The sequence below is a fragment of the Pimephales promelas genome, chromosome 5 (genome assembly GCF_988280905.1).
Source record: "Pimephales promelas chromosome 5, fPimPro1.hap1.1, whole genome shotgun sequence".
In the NCBI taxonomy this organism is placed as follows: Eukaryota; Metazoa; Chordata; class Actinopteri; order Cypriniformes; family Leuciscidae; genus Pimephales; species Pimephales promelas.
This window is the reverse complement of record NC_142773.1, coordinates 30234679-30257738: the sequence shown is the minus strand read 5'-3', so window position 1 is coordinate 30257738 and position 23060 is coordinate 30234679. Positions and strand designations below refer to the sequence as shown.

The 23060-nt window shown below is 38.5% G+C and overlaps 1 long non-coding RNA gene across 1 annotated transcript; it reads left to right on the top strand.

Annotated features, from left to right (window-relative positions):
• The first annotated feature begins 2578 nt into the window (after positions 1-2578).
• LOC148981470 (uncharacterized) lies at positions 2579-14620 on the top strand. The gene is made up of 3 exons (XR_016168629.1): positions 2579-2668; positions 13428-13569; positions 13657-14620. It is a non-coding gene; the product is annotated as an uncharacterized LOC148981470 (long non-coding RNA).
• The last annotated feature ends 8440 nt before the right edge of the window (positions 14621-23060 follow it).

Below are 23060 nucleotides of genomic sequence, written 5' to 3'. Positions count from 1 at the left end.
TTTTATTATGGTTTAAATAATGAATCAGTGTCACTTTAAATTGATTTGGCCACAGGGTTTGGGTTTGCAAGTTAAATGCAAGTTAAATATCTTTGAATTTTTAAATATTTACATTTAAATCAAATTGTAATTATGCATTGTATTTGCTATCTCAGTTCAAATGTATGAATTTAATTGGAATTTAAAGGGCATTCTCAAATGAATTCTGAATGGTGCACAAGATTGCTTATTGCAGTGGAAAGAATTGATGGTAGTGAAAAGATTTCTCCTGAAAAATTGTTCCTGCCAGCTCTGAATAGCATGTAGGTCTACTCCAAAAATACTGGGCTGCACCCTGTCACCTGAGTGGCATGTGTCAAAAGTGAAAATGTCCTTTCACTGCAGGGGAAGATAATGGCATGGAATTGCCGACTATTTTGCACTAGAACATTCTACTCCTGAGTAAAATTAGATATTATCTAAAATTGCAGTGTAATAGATGGGTGGATAGATAGATATTCAGTAATATTGTCAATATATTTTTGCAGGCATTTGGGCCTCAGGAACAGTTTTACTGTAATGCAGTTTGAGGATTTCATTGCAACTGCATGAATATGTGAGAGCTCTCGCTTGTCTCTCATTCATATAAAAGCAGCACAAGCTTTACTCCAACATGTCAGTCATCTGACAGAATGTGCCCAGGTTGCATTTCACCTGTTAAGGTTTAAGTTCCCCACAGTGCCATCAATTTGATGTAAAATGGCCACTCTTCATGCATTCCATAGGCCGGTGAACAGACAGTTCTCAGGGTGCACCTCTAAATGTCACTTTCCCTGCAAGATGCTAGAAGGCGGCCATCCTTTAATGTTGCTGTCACTTTAAGCCGCATCCATTCTTTCCTCTGCCTTTCTTTGTTAAGGCATATAAAGAGCAAAAAGCATATGTCTTTCATGCCGGCTGACAGAAATATAAGTGCCTGAAGATGAATCTATTCACTTTCATAAATTGTCTTTTGTTTTCCATTTGACATTCACACGTTTTTTTCTTCCAGAATTTTTCTGCTTCAGGAGCAGCACAGGATGGCAGAGGAAGATGGTAATTGTAGTTTTAACGTATTAACTTGTTAGCGCCTTAATTTTTATAGGAAGTAACAGTTTCGAAATTCACATGGATGGATGGATGGATGGATGGATGGATGGATGGATGGATGGATGGATGGATGGATGGATGGATGGATGGATGGATGGATGGATAGATAGATAGATAGATAGATAGATAGATAGATAGATAGATAGATAGATAGATAGATAGAAATGTGTATTTAGTTGATATAATTCAGTGTATTTATTGAAGAACACTCCATTTCCAAATATGCATCACCTGTGTTGAATTTCTTTAAAGTAAATTCCTCTTCCAATTCAACTTCCTGAGGTTTCAGTCATTAAGTGAAACGTAGCTAGTTCGATTCATATTTTGCAGTTCTCGTGTGTAATTTCTGTTGTTAAACAAAATGTGAACTTCATCAAATAAAATTAACCAAGGACCTTATTTTACTGATGAGTCTAACTGCTACAGTGTGTTCTTATATATAATTAATTGTAGCAAGGTTTTAGGGCTACAAGCTGAACCCCTCCATTATAAACCGCAGTGTTTTCCCATGCAGCGAACTTTTAATGTGGCGTTGTGTTCTGGCTGGGGTCAGTTTCCTCCACTAGCAGCCGAACTGTAATTAGTAATCACTCAGAGAGGGGCTAAGACCTCCTCACCGCTGCCGGTCGGTAATCACACATGTCCTGAGTATCAGCAAATGAACTGCTGATGATGATGCTTTAGGTGCGGCCTGCTTTTCTCACACAAAAAGGGTTAACAAGAAGGTTAGCAAACCTCAGCCACTGCCACACTCACAGCTACTAGATGATCAGAGAGTAGTCTGGCGGACGGGGTGTCAGCGAGGTTGAGGGCTAATGTGAGGTCATCACGCCGATGTTATTGTGTTTCATTTCGGAAAGCAGGATCTCATTGAAGTATGTGCCTCATGTTTGCGCAAAAGCTCCAAATGCATATTGCACATGATGTGCTCATATACCTGTGGATGCCGGGATATTTTGATAAGGACACCGATTATCTGTCTTGACTGTTTTTTGATTCACAGAAATTTCATCAGATTGCTGAAATGTGCAACTCAGATCACTGTCATCAGGCAGCTTGATCATTTCGTTCATAGGCTTCTAGAATTAATGTGACGAATAACTTTTTTGCCTAATGTTGTCAAAACAAAACTTAATAAATAGAATAAATAAATATATAGACTAGCTTACTTTTCAAAAGTTTGGGTTCTAAAAGTCATTAAAAAATAGTTTTGAAAATGAAACATTTTAAAAGAGAGCAATACATCACTGAACTGTATGAACAGCGTTCGGGGATCGACTTATCGAGACTATTTTCTAAGATGGCTTTTTGTCAGTAAAAAATACCCCAGCCAGAGGCGCAAAAATCCTAATTTTGCATCATCTGATGATTTTTTTGGCCAAAGGCTAAAGACTACAGTAAGTAGGGCCTGTCCCGCCCATAAAGGGTGGGATCTCTCTCACAGAATGTACACATAGTGTCAGCCATCTTTTTTTTTGGAAGCTAAGCTAGCAGACTCTTGTTCTGTGGAGAAAGCTGAGTCTAACTTACTAGGAGAAAGGTGAGTAGTAGGGGTTACCATCCTCTTTTTTCTGGACATGTCCAGGCGTTGAGATAAATTTGAAACAATATATCCTGGATTCAGCTTACTTTCTGCAGTCACCATTCATTGTTTACATACACACCTTTTGTTTTAATCTGAATTCATTCTGATTGGTGAATCTGAATGTAGTGTTTACATGAACGCTAAACAAGTGATCGGTTGATGTGCGCTTTAACATTGCTAAGAAAATTCTGTGAGAGATAGAGACCGTTGCGTCTCACAGGTGTCGCTCAATCACGCCACATTTTGTATGTATTTTCTGGCTATATTGGTTGCCACCCTGGATATCCAAAAAAGCAAAAAAAGAACATTTACATAGGCAGTCTGTTTTTGTCATTTAGTTTTCGATTTCATAGATCTCTATTATTTAAAAATAAAATTAAATATAATAATAAAAATAACACATTTTAAGATAGGCCTACAACATGTTCAAAAATATACATTAATTAAAAAATCAAATCGTGTAATTAGGATTCACTGGTAGTGTGAGGTTTATTTAACAAACTACACACATACGTAGCCTACATGATGCACCAACACACAATTAGAAAGATCACTCTTGGTGAAGAGCATGTAGCATTATGGAAGCCCACATTAACTGGCAGATATTGGTCTCTCCTGGTTTCTGGTAAGTTAAATGTTGCTATAGGCATTTTCAGCTATTAAACTCTCAGCAGTGTTGAGGTTAACCCATTTCTGGGCACACTGAACTAATGACGCCCAACTTGTTTGAGAAAATAAGGTTATTGGGCTTTTTGCCTTAGAAGCAGCATGTAAACAGCACTTCATATTGTCGCCAACCCGCTGTCAATCGCATCCCGCTTTGTTGTTATGAGGTCTATGTAAATAAATTAGGTGACAAAAGAGGTCTTTTGACAGTAAGTGCACAATGTGTAGACAAAAAGTATATAAAGCCTATTTTAATAGCAGGATTTCGTTTTCAAGAGAGCAGTGTTACGGTATCAACTATGTTGGTTGTCATGGAGATGGTGATTTGTTTACGTTTTCTGACTCTACGATTTAGTAGTCCTACAAATGTGCATGCTAATCATCCGATATCGATGGTGAGTCTGAAAAATACCAATTTGAAGCTGATTTGAAGACATTGGGAACGTTTATTTATAGCACTTTTATGCAATATATTGCTGTAAATGAGCCAGAGTAGATTTTCACCTCAAAGACGGGTTGGAGATGGAAACTTTTTTTCAAAAATTCTCTTTTTGTGATCCACAGAAGAAAGTAAATCATATTTAGGTGTGTAAATAATGATTTTGTTATTGGTAACTTATTTATTTGGTGCACTGTCCCTTTAAAACCAGTTGCCACATTTATCTGATTACATGTGGTAAGCACACATACATCTCAATAATTGCAGTTCTAAGACTGCAAAATGTTGTTTTCAATACATTGAGCAGATGTAAGGAAATTGTGTGGGTCAGCTCTCAGTGGGCCTGGCCTTACTAAGGCCTGGCCTGTTTGTGCAGGCCCAGTCGTTATCTTTTCCCCCCTTTCTGCATTATTCACCATAAGGTGACCAAAGGGATGCTCGCTCCCTCTCGCTCTCTCCATTTGAAATTATTTTTGCCTTGCATCGAAGCACATTCAGCTTGACACAAAGACAAAGGACCTTGCACACATGTGCATTTCCAGAGTCCCTGGCAATATTAAACATTAATGCTAGCATAATTTCTGTGGTGCCCAAGGAGCTGAGGAGTGCAGGCCCGCAGTCATCAGTGAGTTATGTGTTTTTCCCAATGGTGAAAAGATTGTCAAAATCAATTGTGCGCGGGGCAGTGAGACAATTCAGTGTTTAAAGCCGTGTTTAAGAGCTTAGCAGTATGCCAGAGAAGGGTTAATTGTAACACACTTTGAGTTTTTCTTTGGTTTCTACTTTTACTTATTTATTTTTACTTATTTATTTTAATTTAGTTTTAAAAAAAGTAATTTATTCCTGTGATGACAAAGCTGGAGTTTCAGTGTCTCATGATCATTCTGAAATCATTCTTTATTGTTTCTTGATTTGGTGCTCAAGAAACATTTCTTCCATGTTGAAAACGGTTGCGCTGCTTACTGTAAAGGAGTTGTTCACTTTTAAAAGAAACTTTTGCTGATAATTCACTCACCCCCACGTCATCCAAAATGTTAACGTCTTTCTTTCTTCAGTTGAAAAGAAATTAAGCATTCCAGGATTTTCTCCATATAATGGACTTCATTGGGATCCAAACAGTTCAAGGTCCAAATGAGAGTTTCAGTGGAGCTTCAAAGGGCTTTAAACGACACCAGACGATGAATAAGGGTCTTATCTGGCCCTTCGAGTCATGACTCAAAAAAAGATTTGTTCATTTTTATGAACGAGTTTGAACAGGAGAGTCACAAACGCTCATCACAGAACAGAGCAAGGCGAGCATTTGTGCTTATAAAACTTAAACTTATTTATTTCTTTTTGAAATGACTGATCGTTTCGCTTGATAAGACCCTTATTCATCATCTGGTGTCGTTTAAAGCCCTTTGAAGCTGCACTGAAACTCTCATTTGGACCTTAAACCGTTTGGTTCCCAATGAAGTCCATTATATGGAGAAAATCCTGGAATGTTTTCATCAAAAACCTTAATTTCTTTTCGACTGAAGAAAGAATGACATGGACATCTTGGATGACATGGGGGTGAGTAAATGATCAGCAAAAGTTTTTTTTTTTAAAAAAGTGAACTACTCCTTTAATATTTTTGTGGAAACTTTTTTTAGGATTCTTTGATAAATAAAAAGTTTTTGTCTTTACTGTCACTTTTGATCAATTTAATGCATACTTGCTTTGTAAAAGTATTCATTTCCTCTGAACAGTACGAACAATCAGATGTGAGTCCACCTTTCTTTGTATGTGTATGAACGGGCGCGTCCACCTCAGGCCTCGCGCGTGCACGCTGATCGAGTGAGCTAGCTACATGAATGAGCAGATTCTACATTTAGCCAGCCATTATTTATGTACTGCGTAGACCCAGCCCCAGCGAGCACGGCAAGACACTTTAACATCAAAGCCAAATGAGCAGGGCCTCCACATTCCCGTAGGAACATTCTCTTCTATCTCCTCCACACTCCCTCTCTATGTGGAGTGTTTCCCCTCACCCCTGCGCCAGCTTCCAGGGTCACCTGACGCAGAGCTGGGGCCTGCCGAGGGTTTGGTGTCTCCTCCCGGGCCTGCCGTGCCTGTGAATTACAGCGCCGTTCCACGTTATTAAACATGACACTCCAGCAAGATAATGGAGGCTTTCTTCATCCCCATTCGAAATCCTAATCTCATTTCTTTGATTAATAGGCGCTGATCTGCATATCAAGGGCTCTTGTTAATTTACTCCAGCAAAACCCCCATTTTTATGATGCACACTTGCAAAAGAGATCGAGAGATTGTGAGGGGGGTAGTGCCCATATCACTGCTCCCAGTCTCTGCCCTCCTCCTCTTTCTCCTCATGGTGATATGATGCATGTGGAGTGAGATGAAAGTGCTGGGGTATAAACATGAGGGCAGCGCTTTTGAGTGATATGATGTATTTTTGGGGATGCAGATCTCTTATGGATCATCACTGCAGGTTTTGTATTCCAGCGCATTATGTGTGAAGAACGCCCCTCAATTCTGCTTCCTGAACATTTCAAATCACAATGAAGAGTGCCTTCATTTCATCACAGGCCTTTAGTAGTTTTCAAAGACCTTGCCCACATCTCCATTATTCCCTTTTATGTTATCTAGCAGTACTTGTACTTCTCACATTAACTCTCTCTTCCTGTATGGAACCTCAGAACTGGCCAAATGATGATGTTACTATATAACCTTTCCACAGATAAACTAAACACGCAGTCTTTGTTTATCAGACTTACAGACATATTATAACATCCCAAGTAATTTCATTTGGTGAACAGGTTGCTCTTGATGCAAGTTTTATATATATTGTTTTAAATAGAATTCATATATTTGTAACAATACAATATATATATATATATATATATATATATATATATATATATATTTATTTAATTTAAATTCATGGGGAAATTAAAGTTTAAATTAAATTTTAAGAGTCCTGAGAGAATACGTATCTTATTGTTCAAAAGAATTTATGTTTTTGAAAGAAGTATTTTATGCTTCCCAAGGCTGCATTTATTTGATCATAATACTACAGTAAAAACAGTAGTTTTGTAAAATATGATCACAATTTAAAATAACTGCTTTGTTAATGTAAATTGGAATTTAGTTCTGTGATATGGCAAAGCTGAATTTTTAGCATCATTAGTCCTGTCTTCAATTCAATTCAGATTTATTTGCATAGCGCTTTTCACAATACATATTGTTTCAAAGCAGCTTTACAGAAAGTGCCATTTCAGAAATGTATTATGGATTATGGATTTGTGGTCATACCACCTAGCACTATTGCTATAGTGTCAAACGCAGCGCTAACATCTACTAGAACTAGTATTGAGATACAGCCTTGGTCAGAAGCTAAAAGTAAATCATTTGTGATTTTAACTAGCGCAGTTTCTGTGCTGTGATGCGGTTTGAATCCTGACTGAATTTTTTCATAGATATCATTTTCTTGCAAGAAAGAGCACAATTGAGCAGACACAACTTTTTCTAGTATTTGACATGGAAGATTTGAAATGGGCCTGTAATTTGCTAGGCTATTTGGATCTAATTGTGGTTTCTTAATGGGGGGTTTTATTACTGCCAGCTTGAATATTCTTGGAACATGCCCTAAAAATAAAGACGGTTTAATGCTCTTCCACTACAGGTAACGCTTCTTTCAGTAGTTTAGTGGGTATTGGATCTAGTAAACGATGTTGTTGGTTTAGATGCAATGGTAAGTTTATTTAGCTCTTCCTGTCCCATAGCTGTAAAGCGGTGTAGTTCTTCACGACGGGCGATAATTGAGGCTGAATCATAAGACACTATAAAAGATTGTATATTTACAATTGTTTTTCTGATGCGCTTTCTATTTTCTCAGTGAAGAAATTCATAAAATCATTACTAAACATTACACTGTAACGTAATATTTTGCTCAGGTGATGTCTGTTTATTTGTTAGTCTAGCCACTGTGTTGAATTAAATTAATGATTTTTTTCACGCTGAAAGGCAATATGGATACCATGGTCCAGATTTTTGCCTGATTTAGGGAACCAATCACAGAACGGGGAGGGAGCAGCAAAATGATGACGACATCTATGCGACACACCGAAGCAGTTTGTTCATTTCTATGGATTCAACATGGCAGCAGATGCGAAGCTACCTTTTGATGCACCCTTAGTAGTTTAGAGTGCAAGTTTATTTTGAAAAAGAGCAGCTTTTGGCGTTAAACTTCTCGAGACCCCAGTCGTTATTGTTGTCTCGCCATTAATCACCCCAATGGAGGACCAGGTACAGGAGTACCTATACTCCTGTACCAGGTATCTGCCGCTCAGCTGTGTCCCGAGAAAGAAAATACGATAAAGAATTGTCGATACCAACTTCTGTTCAGCAGTCCCGAAGCCTGGATGAGCGCAAAGTGGCAAGACATGTTAGCCAACCTGCGAGGCATCGTCGTCGACGAAGTCCATTTAACATTGTAAAAGGTAAGTGGTATTTATTAATATCATGTCGTCATTTTGCCTGTAGACTAAGTTGTGTTGCTTTTCAATATCAATATACAGCTAACGTTACCGTTTTAGTAGCATAACTTCAGCTGTGCACATGTACCTGATTATAGTTGTTGACACTTTAGTCATTCAATTAAATTTTTTTAATTTTTAAATTTGTGAAGTACAAGCACAAACAATTTTCAATCCAAATAACAACTTCAACATCTATGTTAAACTGTACTTAATACTTGTGTTTTTCTAATTGAAATGATTGGCTATGAGCTACGTACAGGCGCATTTGATAGCCATTCTTAGCACCCGGGCATTCATAAACCACGCCTCAAATATGAGAAAATGTACATGTGGTTCCCAGACCCAAGTCAATGAGAATTGGGTCTGGCGTTAGCCAGGCAAGTGTTAAATAGAAACCTTGGATTATTTTGGTTATTTTCTATTAGTTTGCGGAGATGCTCAGCCCTGGCTGCTTTTAGAGCATTTTTATAACGTGACATGTCTTTCCACGTGATTCTGAAGACTTCTAAATTAGTTTGTTTCCATTTACGCTCAAGTTAAGATTTTCTCTCTTGATAACATGCTGTTGTACCATGGTGCTTTAGTTTTCTCTCCAACCTTTTTTAATCTAATTGGTGCAACAATATCTAATTCACTAGAGAAAATGGTGCTCAAACTGCTAGTCATTTCCTCTTGTTCATCTGTTTGTTTGGGTTCACTGAGCGGCTGAGATAGATCAGGTAAGCTATTTGAGAATCTATCTTGGAAGGATCGTTCTGCCTGGTCGATAACGTGGCACAACATGACAAATTTCAGCAGTACGTATTATGTTACGTAAGTTAGCATGTGATCAGTGACATTATCACTTTGCAGTATAATATCTATATCGGTTGGATTGGTTCCATATGATATAATTAAATCTACTGTATGATTTAGACGATAAGTGGGACCACTGACGTTTTGCTTGACCCCAAAGGAGTTTAATAAATCTGTAAACGCAGCCCCTAACGCATTCGTTTGTGTTATCTGTGTGTATGTTAAAATCTCCAACAATTATTGCTTTATCAACATTGACAAATAGATCTGAGAGAAGGTCTGCAAACTCTTTTAGGAAATCAGCATAGGGCCCTGGAGGTCTATAAACAGTAGGCTTAGCGATAATATGGATTTCTTTCTTACATCTAAGAGCGTGACATTTAGCACAAGTACTTCAAACGAATTAAGTAACATTTAGAATATCTCTAAAGACTGTTGCAACACTGCTGTCACGACCAATCAGATGGTGCTCATGCTTATAACAGTGGCTTCTTCAGTGTCACATGATCCTTCAGAAATCATTCTAACGTTTTTTTAAACAATTTGTAGCTGAATAAAAGTATTACTTCAAACTCCAAACTCTTTATTTATATTAGTAATGAATGTCATTCTATTTTAAATGTACAGGAAAAATAAAAAATAAATTGGATTGAGACTTTTGAGATCATATTTTAACAGATTAAATTAGCTATTTTGTTTACAATGTAAACCGATTTTTTTATTATAATGGAAGCAGTCTTTTGTTTTGTGTTACAGGTTTTAGGTCCGGTTTAAACACGCACATCTGTTCTAGATGTGTTGGTGTGCATGCTGTTGGTGCAAAAAAGACACGTGTGACCTTTCCATCCCAATGGTGCCATCCAGGGTATGAGATGCCTATAGGGCTCCTTAACATCTGATCCCCCACCTGAAGGCCTCGACAGGCGAGAAGGGCCAATTATAACACTCCTCACTCAAACAGGGGGTGATGCTCAAACTCAGTGGTTCCTTTTTTAGTCTGTGGTCTCAGTGGCGCAGGGGAGACGTAACTGCATGTTGGTATGTTTGCATGTCTGAGGAGCGGAAAGGCAGTAGCTAAAGCTTGTGAAGAATGCAGACGTGGTCGAGAGAAACTCTTCAACCACTCTGAGACTTCCAAACATGTGGAGAGACTGGTGGGGGAGGTATGATGCCTGTCTTCTCCCCCCTGGAGGCTGAACTCCAATCTGAGAACTAACTATTGTTTTGCGTACCTTCATCTTGTCTAAAGCACCGTGATTATCCCTCTCATGCAGGAAACGTTACACTTCACCTATCAATGGTTCATTTTTCAAGTATGTCTCTATCTGAATGTTCTCTGATTTGTTTTGTTGTGAAGACAACTGTTAATGGTCATGCAGTTTGTCTGCTTTGCTGAGGAAAAGGGCACTTGATAGCCTGATGAGACATTTATGGAACAATCAGGACAAAAGATGCTATTGGTACATCCATTGTCAGTATCAGAGAAATGCAGCCATTAGCTCTATTTGAAAATTGAAGCATAAACAAAGTTTAGTGTTCAGTTGTCTGTCCGTCTTTGACAACAAAGACCAATCTTTATATTTCTTTTGTTAACAAAGTGTGTTTCGTTGTTAGATATTCTCTGACTGGGAGACAGAGAACTTTTCACCCAATTGATTTTTGACCTAGATTCTCGAGATGTTTGATTAATATGGTCCTGTGTTCTATGAGCTCTGAGTGCGATTGAACTAGAATCAGCAAATCGTCCAAATAGTTCAAAACTCGAATGCCCCGAAGTTTCAGGGGTTCAAGAGCCATGCTTATTGTAAATGTACGGGGTTCTAGGGACTGGCTGAACAGTAGGACTGTGTATTGAAATGCTTGGCCTTCGAAGGTAAATCTCAAGAATCGCCTGTGACGTGACGCTATTTGTATTTGGAAATCCGCGTCCTTCAGATCTATTGACTGGGCAAATCTGTGCGAGGATTTTCCTGGTTGTGAGCATTCTGAACTGGCGTTTCACAAGCACTTTGTTCAATTGTCTTAGATCTAGAATGAGTCTGATATCCCCATTTTTTTTGGTACCAGAAAATATCTTCTGTATAGTCCCCCTTTGCTCTGAGCTTGAGATAAAAGCTCTATGGCTCCTTTGCTCAATAGTTTCGCTATTTCGGCTCATAGTAGATGAGCTATTTCAGTTTTTAACGTAGTTTCGACCCACGCTGTGTAGCGGTCGGGACGTCGAGCGAACTGCTGCTGCGAATAGCCTCTTTTTATTGTGTTCAGCATCCATTCTGATACCCCGGGAAGCTTTGTCCACGCATTTGTATGAATAGCTAGAACTTTTACATGAATAGCTATGAAAAACAAGAGATGTTATTAAGATGCTTTTAAATGATGTACAGCTTTCCTTGTCTTCATACGTGGCTCATAGCCAGAGGTATGATAAGGTAATTAACCAGCTCATTTCAGGAACACCTCAGAGGGACTTAAAGCCAGACAATGGCTAATTTATGGGTTAATTATCAAGATGGGGGAAAGGTAAACATCGTAAGAATCAATTTGCCAGCTCCCACTGCACTGGGAGTTCAAATCTGTTCAAAGATGCTTCACAGCAGACAAAACAATGGAAGGGCTTGATATTGCTATGGAAGAAATGGAGGGTGGGCTCCTCTGGCAGCACAATCACTATTATGACTGCTCAGACATCAAAATCTTGAACGAGGTGTCATACGGCCAGGCGAAGCTGTCTAATAAATGATGCTCCTCTGAGAACAATGTTACAGACCAAGTGCAATACAACTGACAGTCTTACCTCGTAAATAATGCCAAGAGATATCTGTCGCTCCAAGATTATGCTTTTAATCAGACACTTCCACAGCAGCTGAATGTTAGAAATTATAAACAGCTCTTTCATTGGCCCATTCTTGTGGCATTAAGGTGGTGATGACATTGTCAGAGAAAGGTTTTGTCTGTTTGATGATGCAGAGGCTGGCCATCTCAGAATTGTGATTATAATCAAATTGCAGTATGTGAAAATAACCTGTTTAAGATAATGAATGGGTGAGTCTTCTGTGACTGGCACTCTGAGCATAAATAAGCTGAAAAAAAATCGTAAAAACCATGGCAACGGAGCTAAAAATTGCTAGAATGTTCTCGTCTCTGAGATTTGATTGGAAGAAAAGGACGAAAAAATGAGTCCTTGCTCACAGTTAAATCTCCATTAATTGTATGCATTGTGTGCATTCATTTGTCACAAAAGACAGTCTTAGTTTCTCAGGGGCCCTTTCTTATGGTCAGAATGAGGGCAATTAGCCTTAAGGCTTGTGAAATGTTACAAATGTTACCTCTTACACAGAAAAGAGTCAGATTTGACCAAGGGCACCAAGGCAGCGATGTCAAGTGGCAGCTTTTAAAGCAGTTTGAATGAAAGTTTTCATTTATGTTGATTAAAATCTCTTTCTGGAACCACATTTTCTTTTTTAAATTTTAAATTGTCAGTCAGAATGTTAGACAACCCCTAACCACATAGCATGCTGTTATTTGCTGTCCAATAGTTTCAAACTCGTGAATAATAATGTACATATATAAATGTGTGTGTGTGTGTGTATATATATATATAAGATTGTTATTCTTGCATGTATAACTTCAGATATGATACTGAAAAACTAAATAAATATAATAATAAATATAATATCCATAATAATATATGATATCCAAATACAAAACATTAAAAAAACAACAAATTTTAAATTGTGCTTTCTTTTTTTTTTAACACTTTTTAACCAAAACTTCTGCTTCTCCTAACTAGGAAATTTTCTTTTTATATGTGGGAACAGTGGATCACACTTAGAATGAAAGATGTGTAACTGTTGCCCCTGAACCCACCATGGGCTTTATTCGTGCCCAGGAGAGGTGGGATGCTCTTTTTCAGAAAAACCAGCCCCTCTTTTCCTGGAGGTTTTATGATTTTCAGAGCTCCACCACGGTGGAGACCAACCAGATTGTACTCTCTCAGGCTTGGGTCAATGCCTTGAAGGCCCTGGAGCTTTGAGACCACCGCAACTTTTTGGACTTTGTCATTTTTAAAAGCTTGACTCCAGAGTCGAACCTTCTGAATTTGCCTTTCACTGTTTTTATTAATTTTTACGGAAAAATAGTAATGTATATTAGTATGTATTAATATAATAATAATATTACATATATAGTAATATAAATAGTATGTTCTCAATTACTATTTTTATTGGTACTTGTATTTAGGATCTAGAAGTATATTTATAATCTACATTTCTTTTCTCTGCCATGTACCTAGGATTGATTATAACTCACCCGCTGCAATGCATTATGGGATTTCCTTCTCTAAAGATGTCAAGTCTGCCGCTGGAGCCCACAATGCGATTCTGTCAAGCCAACTCCTCTGTAAAGCATGTCCTCGCTCAACCACACAACAACAGGTTTGAATCATGCAACACAGCGAGGCGCTGGAATCTTGTGATTAATAAAGATATCATTCAAGCCAGCATTCTCTTTGTTCTGTACAGGCGAAGGAGAATTCTTGGCATGTGAGCGAGTGGGAACACTCAGTGTGAGCTAGCGCAAGGTAGACGCGGAGAATGCCGAATGAATGGTACCGTGTTGTAGGAATGGTGACCGGAAGCACAGAGAACGAGATCACCCAGATACCGCTCATTCCTGCTCCGACGCTGTGCACATGGGGCTACGTCGCCCTCCTTTGTCATGCAGCAAGTCTGTGCATACAGTCATGAGCTACTCAAACAGCATGTGTGATTGCCACCCATCACAGAAAAGCTAATAATCTGGATTCTGTGGAGGAGAGGGGCCGTTTTGAGGGCCTGTATGCCCCACCTCTCTATGGGGGACAGTGGAGGGCTTTGTTCCCCGCTCATGCCTTGCATTCCCCATGTAGCCAGCCCTATGTGCAAGGCAGAGTTCATAGAGTGGGGACAGGAGCCTTTTCTCTTCTGCTAAATCCAGCCCCAGGCACACCCATTTAACACAAAAATGAACCTATGGTTCCCGGATCCCTATAATTAAATAAGAACGGCCTTAGACAATGAGAGCGGAGTGGGATGCTGTAAGATGCTGGATGGATGTTTGGGTGGGGATTAATATACGCCTGGCGGCAGGAGGGACAAATATTAGATGCTTTTGGCTTAGTGAGTATGACAGAGAATCACACATGAATGTATGGGTTACTCTGATAAATAGCTGCTTTTGAGTTTGTTGAATTTGCAAATGTTCGGTTCCCAACATATCAATTAATTTATAGTAAGGCATACCAAAAATATGAAGTTGCTTCATTGTGTAATGTATACACTGTTGAGGATACAGACAGAAGACAGATCACACTTGGAGAAAAAAAAGCTCTTAAATGGCATTGTTGTGGTGTGTATATATAAGTGAAATGGATTAAAAGAAATGATGTAGGGCGGGACTTGGCTCTTTTGGGGTTTGGGTTTAAATGAATAAAATGATTGGAGAAGACCTGCAGTGTATACCAGATTTGTTGTTTTGACTAGAAGATCCATTTATGACATTTTGATTTAAAAAAAATAAATAAATAAAAAAACTTATATGGATGAATCATTCACATTGAGATCTATAACATCCAATTAGATTAGAGATGGGTTGAATTTTCATTTAACGCGGACTTTAAAAGAAACCAGCTATAATTAGCTAGGAAAAGATTAGCTAAATAACTGCTAACTACAGCATTCTGTAATGTGACTACACAGATTTGACGTACATGGCTTTTTTTCTCGCTTGTGCTGTCAAATAGGGCTCTGGTTGCCGTTCTGTGATTGGCTGGTTCTTTTTTTTTTTTTTTTTGCTGAGAGAAGAGTGGGGAGTCGCCCCCGGGCCGCTGTTGTTACCTCCATCCAAAAGAATTGGAGCAGACATTTCAGGGCTGGCTGTGCTGCAAGCTCCCAGTAGAGGATTTGTTTAATGGAAATTTGGTGTAGGCAACATCCCCCAGAGGGACACTGAGCTGTAACAAATCACAAGGACGTGCGCAGAAATATGACATTTTACCCGCCACTGGCATCACTAATCATTAACACCATGATGTACTAGTGTACACACACACACATTCACTGCGGAAAACAGCCTGTGAGTCCGCACACCTGCTCTCGCCTCCATTTTGTGTTGTCCATTAACGTGCAAGCAAAGGCCCTGACTAGTTTATCAAAATGCTTGAGGCATTGATGATCATTCTGAACAATTTGATGCTGAGCTGCCGTTTATCATATCAATTTTCCTCATACAATAACACACAAAACAGATGTACACTCAGTGGCTTTGTTCTGACACCTCGCTGACGGCATAAGAAACATCCTAACTAAAATCCACATAACTGGCTAATTTGGCTGCTCTCAACATCTCAAGTTATAGTTTATTTCAAACACAAGCAAAACAATACAAAACATAAGTATGCTTGTGAAAATTTGTACAAAACTGTTTATTTAAACCAATTTAATTTAACAATTCAACTAAATTAAGTAGTTATTTTTAAAGCAATTTATTGATACTTTAATACCAATTAATTATAATTATTTTTTTTTTAAATTAGCATTTTCTTTCTTCAGCTACAAGATTGCATTGCGAGAAGTCGCCAAAACTCTTAGGAAAAATTGTTCTGATAGGTTCTTCAGCCTGTAACATAGCAGAACCCTTTTAGCTGCTAAATAGACCCTTTTTATAAGGTTCCATAAAGAGCCATGCTTTGAAAGTGCTATATAGGACCTTAATGGTGTTATAAATAACCTTTTCAACAATATTTCTTTTCATTAATATTAACATTTCATATTATTAATGTTTTTTTTTAATAAATGATGTATTAATATTGTTTTTAGCCCTCTATCTGCCTGCTTTAAATCTTGTTGCCTCTATTTTTGTTTTACATTAAACAAAATGTTGTGTCAATGAGGTACTTTTATTTTTTATTGACAGGGCAGATAGTAGCAAAAATGACAGTGACCTCTTACAACAAAGCTAGGTTGCACGTCACACGTAGGCTCACTATTGGCCGACGCTGGTCATGTGTGTGATGTGTGTACAACCTAAGCTTTGCGTAGTTTTACTACATGAAATCTCGAGGCCCACAGATAAGGAAATGAATAGTTGAATAAAGTCATATTTTTTGTTTATTTTTTGCGAACAAAAAGTATTCTCGTCGCTTGATAAACTTAAGATTGAGCCACTGTTGTCACTCGGACTATTTTAACGATGTCTTTCATAACTTTTGGGCCGGCCAGTTTTGATACCTTAAAAAGCCTATGGAGGAGTGAGACACCTCTCCGATTTTGATCTTAATTTGTGTTCTGAAGAAAAACAAAGGTCTTATGAGGATCAATTACTGACAGAATGGGGATCAATTACTGACAGAATTTTCATTTTTGGGTGAATAACCCTTTAAGTTAATTGAACAGAACTGCTCACGCTGAAATGTTCTGTTAAACTAAAAAGAGAAAAAGACATGATTGTTGGGAAATGATTGTTAAAATTTTAAAGTTATAATTTATAGAAATTGTAAGAAAGAAATCCTTTACCTGTTGAGAGTATGTTGACAGTCAGTGTAGTGACTGTAGTTGTTTAGCTGAGCTCCAGAAAATCAGTAATGAGGAGGCTTTGACAGTTACAGATTTGAAAAACAAAAAGGCGGGAATAACAAAGAAACAACCATCTCAGCATATAAACGGTTATTCAGGGCGATACAGTACTAAGAAATACTAGAAATGTTACTATGTGTAAAGAAACTTTAAGGAACCATCTTTTTTAAGAGTGTACCTTTTGTAACAACCTTGACATTGCTTAGTGGTAGCTCACTAGGTTTTGGAACAGAGTTAATATGTTGCATGCACCATAAAGCTAATGCAAGGAAGCAGGGGAAGAGATCAGATTAACACTAGAACGGCCACAACGGTCATTTTGACCGTTTTGAATTTTATATCTACAATAACTTTGTTGAAAAAAATAATAAAATCCTGCTGGTACCTGACTTTTCCTAAAATTGTCTGTATTTTCATTTAAAATGCTTTTCATATAAATTAAGTTACGTAAACGTAAGGCAAAACAAAAAAAAATGAACATATTTACCTATTTCGGCCATAGACGGTCATATTGACCGCACTGAATTTTGCGGTATTTTTTTGTTAAATATCCCGCGGTTGATCGTGTTCTCTCTCAACTGTCAACAGAATGGTCCGTCCGGTCACCTCTGTAGCAGTGTTTGCCATATAATAATTTCTACATTAGTTGTTGATCAGAAATAAGCAAATAAAACCGGACTACAGTTATCTATAATTCGGATGCAGGGGAACAATCAGAGGTGGTGTGACAGCGACGTTTCCTGGGTGCAAGTTAACATTTCCTCCTCATCAGAGAGTGATTCAGAGTCAGAGTCCACATCAAGCAAAAAGAGACGGCTGCTATCATCAGACACGGCGGATCCAGATGTTCCATTCATGTCGGATGATCGTGGTGAGCTCTGCTGCCCTGTCCTGCGCTGTTCACTAGGACCGCGTCGCAAATCGTCACTATCTAACATTTTCGTCATAGTCTTTGTCATTCAAACCTTGTTTTTATTTAGTTATTGTCTCGTTTTCGTCTTTGAAAAAATGTGGTTGACAAAAATAATTACGAAAATTATTCATCAACACTGTTTTGAATCTAACGGTCAAAATGACCGCTTGTGGCCGTTCTAGTAGTTTTGGAATTCTGGCACTTCTAGTGTTAAGCCGAGGGGTGAGGCCCCAACCGCTTTGGATAGTCTGTTGGGGAAGTTAAGGGTGGAAGAGCCAGCTTTGCATAGAGACAGTGGATGGGTAAAAGTGTCTGATGTAGACAGGAATGAGCTCCGACAGCTCCACTAAGGACAGAGGAAGGAGCTTATTTCATGGCTGATTTGTTTTAATATCTGGAGCAACAGCAGGAGAGTGTGGGATAGAGGCACAGAGTGAGGGATCGAAGGCAGCGAAGGAGTGCATTTCCAGTGGGGAGCTGTAAAAGGAGAGGAAGAAAGGGAGAGTGTGCGGAACTGAGGAGACAAGATAGGGTATGGAAACAAAGGGGGGAGGACTAAGTGTTGCCAGGTGGCCATGGACAGTGAGAACATGTGAAGGAACTGGGAGAAAGAGAAAGAGTAGCAGCATTGAGGAACCCTGGCCTGCATCTCAATATACAGTACACACTTGCTTCTTACACAGTATTTAAAAAGCTGTATCAAATGAGTAGGATGTCCAAATACTATTCATGATATAGTAGATTTGAATTTACTACTTAATGGACCTTCTATTGCCCTACGATCCATCGCGTTCTTTAAGATAAATAAATTCAAGGCTTCTGGTCATTCCTAGGATATCTAAATCCGGCGATATGTTATGCCCTAAATTATAACATGATTAACTAAATGTGTTTTTTCCATGTACATTTCTGAAATGCACTTTCTGCAAAGCTGCTTTGAAACAAAATGTATTGTGAAAAGCACTATACAAATAAATTTGAATTGAATTGAATTTGTATGCAGCTTTATAGGAACAGTTCCCTTTAAAAAAAAAAAAAAAATTCGGTGATCACTTACTCACCGCCCTCACCCAAAAAATATTGTTGTGTTTTATTTATTTATTTTTGTCCATACAACTATTATAAAAGTCAATTGGGTCCAACAACCCTATTGAGAATATTATCTCCCAAGACGTCATGGGACGTCTTTTGACCATACGTCAACATCCGCCTTTTTAGGGTACCCTTAAACGTCGGTTAGATGACATTATTGGATCCTAACCCTATCCCAGACTTAAACCTACCCCGTCACCTAACCGACGTTAAAGGTAAAGCGTCAGTTGTATGACGGCCCGGGATCGTCACAACCGACGTTTAAGGGTACACTAAAAAGGCGGATGTTGACGTATGGTCAAAAGACGTCCCAATACGTCAGTTATATGACTTCTTGGGATGAGACTGTGTTATCTTTTATGTTCCACAGAATGAGTCATAAGGTTTGGAACGAACGACATTAGGGTGAGTAAATGATGACAGAATTTTTGGGTGCACTTTCTCTTTAACAGTGTCATCGTATAGTTGAAGAAAAAGGGAATTGACAAAACATCTGTCATGGCGTGACTTTCAGAGAGGAAAGTAAAGAAGAACCCAGAGCACGTTCAAGGTGAGAAGCTCATACTTGACTGATAATCTTTCTCATCCAATTTCATGTGTCTTTTATTTCATATTGAATCAACAGTGTTAACTTTTCTAAATGTGCACTAATTCATTTTTATTTACCTCTTCAAAAATAAGTGTGGAACTACTTGAAATTCAAAACTCCCCTCGTGTTTTCTAGCCTCTTATCAGAGTGTATGTTAATCAGGCTTCTGTTTTAGCTCACGCAGTGTCGAAACAGCCCTCAGAACCTTCAGAGCTCTCAGTCCCTGAGCATTGTTCACAATAAACGACATGAAATTCACTTCGCCTCTCCATCGCTTTGTTTCACAGGAAAGTGAGCCTTTCTAAAGCCATTTGGAGAACGTAAGTGCCCATCTTCCTTTATGCATGGCAGTTTGGAGGTGGGCATAAAGTATGCTGGGGAAAAGCCAAAGTGACATGCTTGTTGCAAAGGAGTACTTGAACATACTCCAAAAACAAAGAGCACTGTCGCACGCCGCAGTCCCATCTCTCTGATTTGAAGGCTGGCTGGTGTCATTGGCTGCAGTGTACATTTATAGTGCTCTTGTCTTTTTGGCAATGGTTCTTTTCCTCCATCGTGACAGCTGGTTGTCATGGCACCTGTTGCGGTGCTCGGTACCAAATTATTGTTGCCGCTGATTGGTGACATCACTGCTTTCATCTTCATGTCAGAAGTGAGGCTGAGTGGAGGAGCGAATGCTTTGAAATCTAAAGCTAGGGAGTCTCTTCTGGATTCCAGCGCTATCAATCTGACCCCATTCTGAATTCAGGGCTCATCCCCTCTCATCATCATTAGTGACAGCATAGATCTAGAGCAGGACGTGTGTGTGTGTGTTTGTGCATCTGCTCTCAGGGGTTTGAACTGGGATGTGAGTCACTGCACTGCTAAGAAAGAGGTTGCTTAATTCCAGACTACCCCTCTTTTGAGGGGCACGGAAATTATTATCCCCCTTTTCATTACTTTTTTTGGGATGTTTTCCACTGCGCAGCATTGCTTTTGGCCTCCGGGTTGTTTTGGAAAACTTTTAAGAGCTGAGTGACATCATTTTCACATTTGAATGATTCTCTTCGGTCTGGGGTAAGATGTGTCACCCCTGTGTGTCGCGTGTCACACAATAGCCCTTTAATGTGTACAGACACTCAAGTCTCACTTAGGCTCAAGTGCTCTGAAAGGGCACAAGTAAACCAATATCCTTCAAAAAGGGCTCTTCAATATAATAGATGTTAATTATAATTAAAGCCTAAAAAAATCAAATCCTACTTGCTCTAGAAATGCTGGTTTTGGCCTCATCTCAAAAATAAAACACCTGTGATTGAGCAACTACCTGCTAATACTCTCACATTCGTGTAAAGGAGCCTTGTTGACAAGTTTGGGTGAGTTGGGCAAAACACATAGTACCTCCAATGCCCTGTGGCAATATTGGGTATTCTGTACTTTTGAAACAGAAATAAACTGCTGTTAAGTGCCATAGAAAATGTAATTTGAACTCATTACAAATTTATTGGAGTAAGATACATGTACTTATTTTTTTTTTTAAAAAGGTGCAAAGTAAAGAGTAAAAGTTGGTAGTATCTTTGAACAAACAACGTCCAAAAGTTACTTAATGAAATTAAATGAAATCAAAATTTACAGCTTAAGTTTTTTTTTTTGTTGTTGTTTTTTTGTTTTTTGGACTTTAGTATGAATATGTCAGTCTACTGTTATTTCAGCCCGGTCTCATCCCAAGACGTCATATAACTGACGTTTTGGGACGTCTTTTGACCATACGTCAATATTCGCCTTTTTAGGGCCCCCTTAAACGTCGGTAGATGAGGTTATGGGATCCTAACTCTACCCCAGACCTAAACCTAACCCTAAACCTAACCCGTCACCTAACTGACGTTAAAGGTAAAGCGTCAGTTGTATGATCGCCATCTACCGACGTTTAAGGGGGCCCTATAAAGGCGGATATTAACGTATGGTCAAAAGACGTCCCAAGACGTCAGTTATATGACTTTTTGGGATGAGACTGTGTTAGTTATTTATAATCTAGTGTGTGTGCTCCAAAACAAGGACAATTTGTATTAAAGGGTTTGTTCACCCAAAAATTCTGTCAAGTAAATTGAGTAACATTTACTCAATTCTGTAGATCAAAACTAGCCGGCCCAAAAGTTATGAAAGACATTGTTAAAATAGTCAGAGTGACTACAGTGGCTCAATCTTAAGTTTATCTTAAGCTTGCATGTGACGTACAACCTAGAAGCTTTGTGCAGTTTCACTATGTGAACTCTCGAGGCCCACAGATAAGGAAATGAATAGTTGAATAAAGTCATATTTTTGTTTATTTTTTGCGCACAAAAAGTATTCTCGCCGCTTAATAAACTTAAGTTGAGCCACTAAGATTGAGGTGAACTAACCCTTTAAGAGGATATAAACATTAAAATTTTACAGGCTCTCACTTTCGCCAATATGGATCAATGATTTTGATGACATCACACTGCACCTCATCAGATTTTCTGTCCAATCAAATGCTCTCTAGAATTGGAAGCATCCCGCCCCCCACACTGTAAATATACACTGAAGCTGCTGAAATTGATCACTTGTTCAAACAATAACTATTTTCTTAAGAGTGCATGATCTATATAGGGAATAGGGAACGAGACAATGCAAATAAGCTTTCCAATGGGGAAAATGAAGTCTGGTTTGATGTTAATGTCATGCAAACTGCTGCAGCACACACACACAGTCTGCTCCGGTCCAGAGACACGATAGCACAGAGCAGATCAGAAAACATATTGGACCCATTTGAATTCTACACAGAATATATGGAGGAGATTAGGAGGAGAAACGGTTAGAGAGTAGGAGGAAACTGGGGCTTTAACAAGCTCAACGGCTATGGTCGAGCTGTGATATAAACGAAACGCTATTGGCTATTTTTAAAAAGGGGAGGGGCCACTTGATGTGTCCCACCCTGTTTTCTGGTTTCAGTGGAAATTACGTCAACGCACTGAATAATACTGCATCTTTTAAGGCACTTCAGTGGGCCTTTAAGTACAGTAACTTATTACATTTACTCAAATACTTTTCACCACTGCAGTTAATCAACTAGTTTATTTCAGTGGTCGTACAGTGTGACTTTAATACATTTTTGAAAAGTACAAACATTCCAATACAGTTTGTCAAATGCTGTTTAAACTAAGTGTGGTTTCTTACATCACATGACAATAAACAACTGTTAGAATCACCTATAAGAATGTCACACTGCAGGATATTAAATACAATTTTACTTATAGTTCTTTAGTAGATGTGCTTTAGAACATTTGCCAGTCTAAAAATCAGACTTTGTAGACATTCTTTGAAGAAACAAATTAAAATTTTATATTAGTGTGATCTTTGACCCCAATGATATACCACAGTATTATTTTTTAAATTACTATTGTTTATTATTTAACAGATTATTATTGATTTAATTAGTGTAAGACAGGGGGTGCTGTATTTTCCATAAATTTGTTAAAATTACAAGTTAAAATTCAGACAGTTGATAATAATAAAACCACGCCTCAAATGTTCAGCTAGTATAATACTCTTGCAAATAAACACCTGTGTGACTCATCAAAACGGTATAAAAGGTGAAATAAGTATTTTCGAAGAGCAAGTGCAGTGTGCACACTTTGGACAGCTCTCTCTAAACTCAGTGTCTGAACTGCTCTAGTTAGCTAATGGTCCCTGCAATGTGTTCCCTCAGTGGTGCCATTACTCTGC